Raw genomic sequence first — 9,009 nt, 5'->3', positions numbered from 1 at the left:
ATACAGTTCCATACAGTCGTTTAATGAACAAAGTAAGAGCATATGGACTATCAGACCAATTGTGTGATTGGATTGAAGAGTTCCTAGATAACAGAACGCAGCATGTCATTCTCAATGGAGAGAAGTCTTCCGAAGTAAGAGTGATTTCAGGTGTGCCGCAGGGGAGTGTCGTAAGACCGTTGCTATTCACAATATACATAAATGACCTTGTGGATAACATCGGTAGTTCACTGAGGCTTTTTGCGGATGATACTTTGGTATATCGAGAGGTTGTAACAATGGAAAATTGTACTGAAATGCAGGAGGATCTGCAACGAATTGACGCATGGTGCAGGGAATGGCAATTGAATCTCAATGTAGACAAGTGTAGTGTGCTGCGAATACATAGAAAGAAAGATCCTTTATCATTTAGCTACAATACAGCAGATCAGCAACTGGAAGCAGTTAATTCCATAAATTATCTGGGTGTACGCATTAGGAGTGATTTAATATGGAATGTTCACATGAAACGTCCTGGCAGATTAAAACTGTGTGCCCGACCGAGACTCGAACTCGGGACCTTTGCCTTTTGTGGGCAAGTGCTCTACCAACTGAGCTACCGAAGCACGACTCACGCCCCGTACTCACAGCTTTGCCCGCGAAAGGCAAAGGTCCCGAGTTCGAGTCTCGGTCGGGCACACAGTTTTAATCTGCCAGGAAGTTTCGTATCAGCGCACACTCCGCTGCAGAGTAAAAATCTCATTCTGGAAACATCCCCCAGGCTGTGGCTAAGCCATGTATCCGCAATATCCTTTATTTCAGGAGTGCTAGTTTTGCAAGTTTCGCAGGAGAGCTTCTGTAAAATTTTGGAAGGCAGGAGACGAGGTACTGGCAGAAGTAAAGCTGTGAGTACCGGGCGTGAGTCGTGCTTCGGTAGCTCAGTTGGTAGAGCACTTGCCCGCGAAAGGCAAAGGTCCAGAGTTCGAGTCTCGGTCGGGCACACAGTTTTAATCTGCCAGGAAGTTTCATATCAGCGCACACTCCGCTGCAGAGTGAAAATCTCATTCTGGAAACATCCCCCAGGCTGTGGCTAAGCCATGTCTCCGCAATATCCTTTCTTTCAGGAGTGCCAGTTCTGCAAGTTTCGCAGGAGAGCTTCTGTAAAATTTTGGAAGGCAGGAGACGAGGTACTGGCAGAAGTAAAGCTGTAAGTTCCAGGCGTGAGTCGTGCTTCGGTAGCTCAGTTGGTAGAGCACTTGTCCGCGACAGGCAAAGGTCGCGAGTTCGAGTCTCGGCCGGGCACACAGTTTTAATCTGCCAGGAAGTTTCATATCAGCGCACACTCCGCTGCAGAGTGAAAATCTCATTCATGTTCACATGAAGTTGATCGTCGGTAAAGCAGATGCCAGACTGAGATTCATTGGAAGAATCCTAAGGAAATGCAATCCGAAAACAAAGGAAGTAGGTTACAGTACACTTGTTCGACCACTGCTTGAATATTGCTCACCAGTGTGGGATCTGTACCAGATAGGGTTGATAGAAGAGATAGAAAAGATCCAACGGAGAGCAGCGCGCTTCGTTACTGGATCATTTAGTAATCGCGAAAGCGTTATGGAGATGATGATAAACTCCAGTGGAAGACTCTGCAAGAGAGACGCTCAGTAGCTCGGTACGGGCTTTTGTTGAAGTTTAGAGAACATACCTTCACCGAGGAGTCAAGCAGTATATTGCTCTCTCCTACATTTATCTCGCGAAGAGACCATGAGGATAAAATCAGAGATATTAGAACCCATACAGAGGCATACCGACAATCTTTCTTTTCACGAACAATACGAGACTGGAATAGAAGGGAGAACCGATAGAGGTACTCAAAGTACCCTCCGCCACACACCGTCAGGTGGCTTGCGGAGTATGGATGTAGATGTAGATGTAGAGAAGAACAACTGCAGATAACTCGGCTCAGCCCTGCTTAGCTAATAACTTAGGTTGTTTCTGGCAACACTGCTAACTCTCTACTTCCACTAGGACCTGCCTGTCCCATCTAACATCTACTCCTGTCTGCTCTAACTGCCATGACTCTCTCTTCGGAGCATCTGCATCCTAGTTTTAATCAATTTCCCCTTCTCCTCACCCAGTCCCTGACTTGGTGTAATGTTGAAGGATCATCGCCATCGCATTGGCTGTTACTATGCATTGTTTTTCAGAATGTGAATGGAGGGAGGAAAGCGCCTTTTGTAAATTCATGTCCTGAACCTGGTGTAGGCTCTTCATTACGTATATGTGACTCTTCCAGAGACTCTCTCCCTTATTCCTCTCTTACTCTCACTCTGAATTATATTTACATCTTACAGTGTTATTTCTTAAGCGTGGCTGGCGTCCCTGTGGCGCCACCAGCTGAAAAGATGCCTTCTACGTGACTTTAAGCATCTGATTTTTTATGTAAGCTTGTTGTCGTGCTCTGGTGCTGCCTGCCTGCGTCATAACTTTTCCCTTATTATGCTCGTGAAGCCTTTCCCTTAAGACTTGGCTGTCATTTCCGTGGATACAAGACATCTTCCATGCCGATGTAATTGACGTTACTCATCAGAGTAATTGTATCACGTTTATGATATGAGGCTGCAGTATAACTTTCTGTGCATTACCTGTAGCATTTATGATTTGTTCGTACTTTGATTCTATATACCCAAATACATCTGGCTAGTTTCAGTGCTTGTTCGCATACGGTTACAAATGTTGCAACTCTTTTAAATCCTATGTCTGTCTCCTTAACATATGACTTACTGAATCTTTCTAGCCTTTCCATCCCAAATTTTAACTTATCCTAGTTTTATTTTATCGCACGTACTGTCCTGTTTACTCCTGATAATGTGGCTCTTACCATTGCCACTTGTTCCTTAGTTAACCTCAAAAGATCTTTCGAATCCCTCTCCATTTCCTCTACGTGTTCCCTGCCACACTTAGCATCATCTTCATCTAGCGTACCAAATTGTATCTCACTGACAAAATAAAACAGGCCTCTCTTCTTTCTTGTCTCACGCCTTGTCAGCTGGTGTACCAGCCTCTGTAACTCTGTTACCTTTTCTATATGATGTGGCCCCCGTTGGTCTAGCAAGCGTCATTTTATTAAATCTACATTAAGTTCTTTTAGAGTGTCGCTAGACCTCTGTGCTATTAGTTTGCCATACCTTTCAGCCTTCTGAAAACGTTCAGTTACAGCATCTGAATTTACTTTGTTACAGTCCTCCATGTGTATATTTCTACTTCTGTTAAACTATCTTAGTACAATCCTGAAGACTTATCTATTTTTGAACCTTCGTAATCCGTTGTCAATGGTTTAGCTCTTGCTGTGATTGCTAGTAGCAATAGTAGTAGCAGTAGTAGTCGTAGTAATCTTCCTGCCTGTATCATACCTGAAATTAGGAGCACTATTTTAATCTGTTTGCATGTACCTTTGTTTCTTTGGTTCCTCTAAATTTTATGACTACGTTCGGCGTGCCTATTCTGACTACTTAATATGGCTCTTGTCACTGTTAATCGAGTCTCCTAGATCTTCCACGTCTTACTGTTTCATCGTACAGCAATACTTTGTCGTTTATCATACTTTATCTTGTTAGCCTTTTTGTTTTGTATTATAGATTGTCTTGCTACATTATGTGCCTCTTGCATGCTGGCTCTCAGCCTGTTGACCTTTGCGGATTCTCATTGCAATGTTCGTACTGTATTTACCTTTCTGCCATACATCAATTCAAAGGGCGTGTAGCCTGCATTGCTGTGTGTTGTTGTGCTGAATAAGAAAATTGCATATGGTATCCACTTGTCCCACTGATTTCTCTCTAACGCACCGTTTGGTTGTGGATGGTATACCGTTATGTGTATCTTACTAATATGTAACAATCTACAAACATGGTTGAAAAGATCACTTAAAAAGTTTGGTCTTTGGTGAATTAGAAGTAATGAGCGAATTTCGTATCTTAGAACTATGTATTCTACAAATGCTTCTGCTATCGTGTCAGCGTCTTGATGTTCTACTGGCACGGCTAACGTAAACTTACTTAAGTTTTCTTGGAATGTCATTATTTATCTCTTACCTGTGCTTGACACATTTAAAGGTCCTAAATGTCCATTGAACGCCTTTCGAATACACTTTCCGTCATATCTGCTATTTCTAACGTCATTGTTGTTTTTGCCTGTGTAAGCTTATTCTTCTGGCATGATGGACACTTACGTATATATTCATCTGTATTGAGTTTCATTCCCTTTCTCTGCTTATAATCATTTATCCTTTCGAACGGTCTATACATGCCTTGGTGTTCTCTCAACGGATTATCGTGCATTTCATGTCGTATCGGTTACTTTTTCTCAGGACTAATTTCGTTTTCTGCTTGTTTGTCTACTGATATCTTCTCATCACGTCCTGTTTCAGTGCTCATATGGGTTTGTCACACGTTCGCCTGATTAATCTCGTTCTTTCCTTCCAGCTGACCTCTGTCAATATGGGTACTCCCACTGGACCGTATCCTATTAACAGCATTTGCACTGCTATTCAACCTACCCGGCTTGTAAATTACATCACAGTCATACTCCTCAGCCGGCCGAAGTGGCCGTGCGGTTAAAGGCGCTGCAGTCTGGAACCGCAAGATCGCTACGGTCGCAGGTTCGAATCCGGCCTCGGGCATGGATGTTTGTGATGTCCTCAGGTTAGTTAGGTTTAACTAGTTCTAAGTTCTAGGGGACTAATGACCTCAGCAGTTGAGTCCCATAGTACTCTGAGCCATTTGAACCATCATACTCCTCAAGTTTACGTCTCCACTTCAGGAGTCTTGAACTAGGATCATTTACACTGAATATTCGTGTTAATGGCTTATGATCTGTTGCCACTGTAAACCGTCATCTATATATGTATTGTCAGAATTGCATTACTGCAAATACTATAGCCAACAATTCTTTCTCTGTGATACTATAATTCTGCCTTGTTTAATGGTCTAGATGAGTATACAATGGGCAAATCTTCACCAATTTTTTCGCCTTACGACAAGGAGGCTACTATAGCTGAATTGCTAGCGTCTGTTGGTCACTATGAACGATTTTGTAAAATCTGGGTACTGAGATAGTGGTGAGTTAACCAATTTCGTCTCTAGTTGCTCAGAAGCATAATTTTGTCTTTGATCCTATTCGTATCTTACACCTTTGTTTAGCAGTTCGTGTAGAGACTTCGCGATTTTGCTAAAATTGGCAAGAGACTAGCAGTAGTACCCCCTTTCAATTATTTCGTTGTCCTTGTCTGTGGAAAGAACTTCGCTTTTTCCACTTCTGCCGTTTCCGGTGCGATCCCTTTATCTGTGAGGCATGACCCAAGAAAATCACTTCCTATCTTAAGAACTCGCACATATCGGGTCGCTGCTTTAACTTGTGCTCTCGCAACCTATCATAAATTAAACAAAGCTTCTGATTATCCTCCTGCAGGTTTCTTCCACGACACACTATATCGTCTTGTTACACGAAGCATTAATACCTCGAAGACCTACAAAAACTGTGTTCATTAATCGTAGGAAACATCCTGGGGCTCCCTTCAGTCCCATTGGCATTCGTTTGTACTCATAATGTTGATAGTTTGAGCTGAACGTAGTTTTCTCTCAATCTTTCTCGTCCGTCAACATTTGGTAGTCAAGGTCAAGCGTTGAGAAGTACTTTGCCTATCCTAGCTAATCGGAGGTATTTGGTAGCAGAAATGAATCACCTACAGTAACACCACGCAATTACCTGCAGTGCTCTACGATTCTCCACTTCACCACTTGCTGGGACAAACAATAAATACGCGTTCCAGGCACTCTTGCTTTCGAGAATTATGTCATCGCTCAACATCTTTTCTACCTACTCTTTCAAAACCTCTTTCTGTGCCTCGGGTATTCTGTATGGCGGTGGTCGTCGAACTACGGCCCACAGACCGTACGCAGCCCGAATGAAGTATTCGTGCGGCCCACCGTTCTAAGCGGTATTTTATAGTACTAAGCCGAATCCAGAATCGTCAACTAACGTTAAGAGCTTCTTAAGAGTGTAGTTTCCCTGCTCGCTAACAAACAAAAATGTTATGTGCACACGACATTAGCAAACGCCAATAGCTAGAACACAGTATGTGGCGTGTGCTCAAGTCGTGCGGACATAAGGTGGTGCGAAGACTGTTATTTTTCGTATATGACGTACAAAAATTGTACCACTGAAAACTTCAGCCACTATGTAGAACAGAGGGCCTGATGACGGCTTATGATATCACCGAAACCGATAGCCTATGAAATAATGTGGAGATGAACTTACGGCTGATGGCTTTTTTTATATTTATTACATGCATATCAACCGCTGTCCCTCCATCCAACATAGCAAGGATGTGTTCACCTAAGTTAATTAATAATAGGAGCGGTACATATACGGCCCGAAGTGCCGCCCCACAGTATCATTATTGGGGGTTGGGGGTTGTTTGGGGAAGGAGACCAGAAAGCGAGGTCATCAGTCTCATCGGATTAGGGAGGTACGGGGACGAAAGTCGGCCGTGCCCTTTCAAAGGAACCATCCCGGCATTTGCCTGGACCGATTTAGGGAAATCACGGAAAACCTAAATCAGGATGGCCGGACGCGGGATTGAACCGTCGTCCTCCCGAATGCGAGTCCAGTGTCTAACCACCGCGCTATCATTATTGGCTCTTGAGCAAAAATGTTTGGTGATCGCTACTGTATGGTCTAGTATTTGTCACTTTTCCTGCATGTTCCGAGGGTATTGTGATTCTGTGCATCACTGTGGAGATATGTGACAGTTTGTCACCTGGCAGATGGAATACATCTACGTACTCCGTGCATTTGTAGACTTAGAGAAAGCTTTTGACAATGTTGACTGGAATACTCTCTTTCAAATTCTGAAGCTGGCAGAGGTAAAATACAGGGAGCGAAAGGCTATTTACAATTTGTACAGAAAGCAGATGGCAGTTGTAAGAGTTGAGGGACATGAAAGGGAAGCAGTGGTTGGGAAGGGAGTGAGACAGGGTCGTAGCCTCTCCCCGATGCTATTCAATCTGTATATTGAGCAAGCAGTAAAGGAAACAAAAGAAAAGTTCGGATTAGGTACTAAAATCCATGGAGAAGAAATAAAAACTTTGAGTTTCGCCGATGACATTGTAATTCTGTCAGAGACAGCAAAGGACTTGGAAGAGCAGTTGAACGGAATGGACAGTGTCTTGAAAGGAGGATATAAGATGAACATCAACAAACGCAAAACGAGGATAAAGGAATGTAGTCGAATTAAATTGGGTGATGCTGAGGGAATTGGATCAGGAAATGAGACACTTAAACTAGTAAAGGAGTTTTGCTATTTGGGGAGCAAAATAACCGATGATGGTCGAAGTAGAGAGGATATAAAATGTAGACTGGCAATGGCAAGGAAAGCATTTCTGAAGAAGAGAAATTTGTTAACATCGAGTATTGATTTAAGTGTCAGGAAGTCGTTTCTGAAAGTATTTGTATGGAGTGTAGCCATGTATGGAAGTGAAACATGGACGATAAATAGTTTAGACAAGAAGAGAATAGAAGCTTTCGAAATGTGGTGCTACAGAAGAATGCTGAAGATTAGATGGGTAGATCACATAACTAATGAGGAGGTATTGAATAGAATTGGGGAGAAGAGGCGTTTGTGGCACAACTTGATTAGAAGAAGGGATCGGTTGGTATGACATGTTCTGAGGCATCAAGGGATCACCAATTTAGTATTGGAGGGCAGCGTGGAGGGTAAAAATCGTAGAGGGAGACCAAGAGATGAATACACTAAGCAGATTCAGAAGGATGTAGTCTGCAGTAGGTACTGGGAGATGAAGAAGCTTGCACAGGATTGAGTAGCATGGAGAGCTGCATCAAACCAGTTTCAGGACTGAAGATCACAACAGCAACAACAACTCTGTGCAAACTTCTACTAATGCACTCTTTTCTTCGGCATTAAAATGATCCACTCTCAATTGTTTTTGCAAAATGCTGCAACGATTTCTTGTTTTTTTCTGTGACTTCCTCACAGCTTTTTACTTCGCATACCTTTCTTAGTTGCGTTGATCCTGTCGCTAATTTGACGTTCTTTAAATGTACTTTGACCTCTGATAGATATATTGCACTTGCTATCCAACAACCATTTCGCACGATTCCGGAATGTACACTCGTTTCGAAATTTCCTCTTACATGTTTTACTCGCGTGGTTCGACTGCTTTTCGGATTCCTGATCGGTCTGGAGCTCATATCCTTTCGGTTCCATTTCCACTGTTAAAATATGTCTTTCCCTTCTAAACTTAATACTTTTCTCGCATTGTCTAATTTACCTTTATGCTTCCTTAGAAAATCCATACCGATCAACCCGTCGTATTGGATGTCTAACCCTGACCCGTACACATAAATCGTGTGTTCCATGTCTCCAACACCTAGGCGTATTTGCACCTCTTCCTAACTGCTTCGTTGGTAACACGCTTTAATCGAAGCCCTTCCACTTCATCTGTTCTGGTTGTACTGTCTACGGGAATACTGCTTCCTTTAACAAACATAGCTGTGCATCTGTATCTATTAACAGCTTTAATTTCCTCCTTAGCTGTACACAGTATAACATTACCCTTCGCTCTACACGATATAACACTGACACAATTTTTTGTGGCACAGTCTACTACCTTAATTGTGAGCTTGTTTACCGCGAGAATGCCCGACTATACGGCTTAGGCACCCTTTAGTTTTCCCGAACCGTTTCGCTGTCTTATTTGACTCTGGAACTCTAGTTTTTCTCCACGCATGCAAAGGCCCTTTGCAGCAGTTCTTGGCGTTGTGCCCTGGCCGTTTACATTTAAAACAAGTCACGTCTTCTACCGCGGTGCACGGTGCACCGTAGTTACCTGGCAGATTACGCTCTGGGCATCTCCGTTCACGCAGTGACTGCAATCCGTTGACTTCTCTGCAATTCCCTTTTTACTGTGCTGGGATCTATTTCCGTCACTTTCCTTGCATTCCGACCATGTGTGA

At 43.0% G+C, this 9,009-nt stretch overlaps 1 non-coding gene across 1 annotated transcript; it reads right to left on the bottom strand.

The window, feature by feature from the left end:
* Nucleotides 1-531: 531 nt before the first annotated feature.
* On the bottom strand, nucleotides 532-606 carry Trnal-caa (transfer RNA leucine (anticodon CAA)). Its single transcript has one exon. It is a non-coding gene; the product is annotated as a tRNA-Leu (tRNA).
* Nucleotides 607-9,009: the final 8,403 nt, after the last annotated feature.

Source organism: Schistocerca serialis, chromosome 3, assembly GCF_023864345.2.
Source record: "Schistocerca serialis cubense isolate TAMUIC-IGC-003099 chromosome 3, iqSchSeri2.2, whole genome shotgun sequence".
NCBI classification, from domain to species: domain Eukaryota; kingdom Metazoa; phylum Arthropoda; class Insecta; order Orthoptera; family Acrididae; genus Schistocerca; species Schistocerca serialis.
This window is presented reverse-complemented; position numbering and strand designations above follow the sequence as displayed.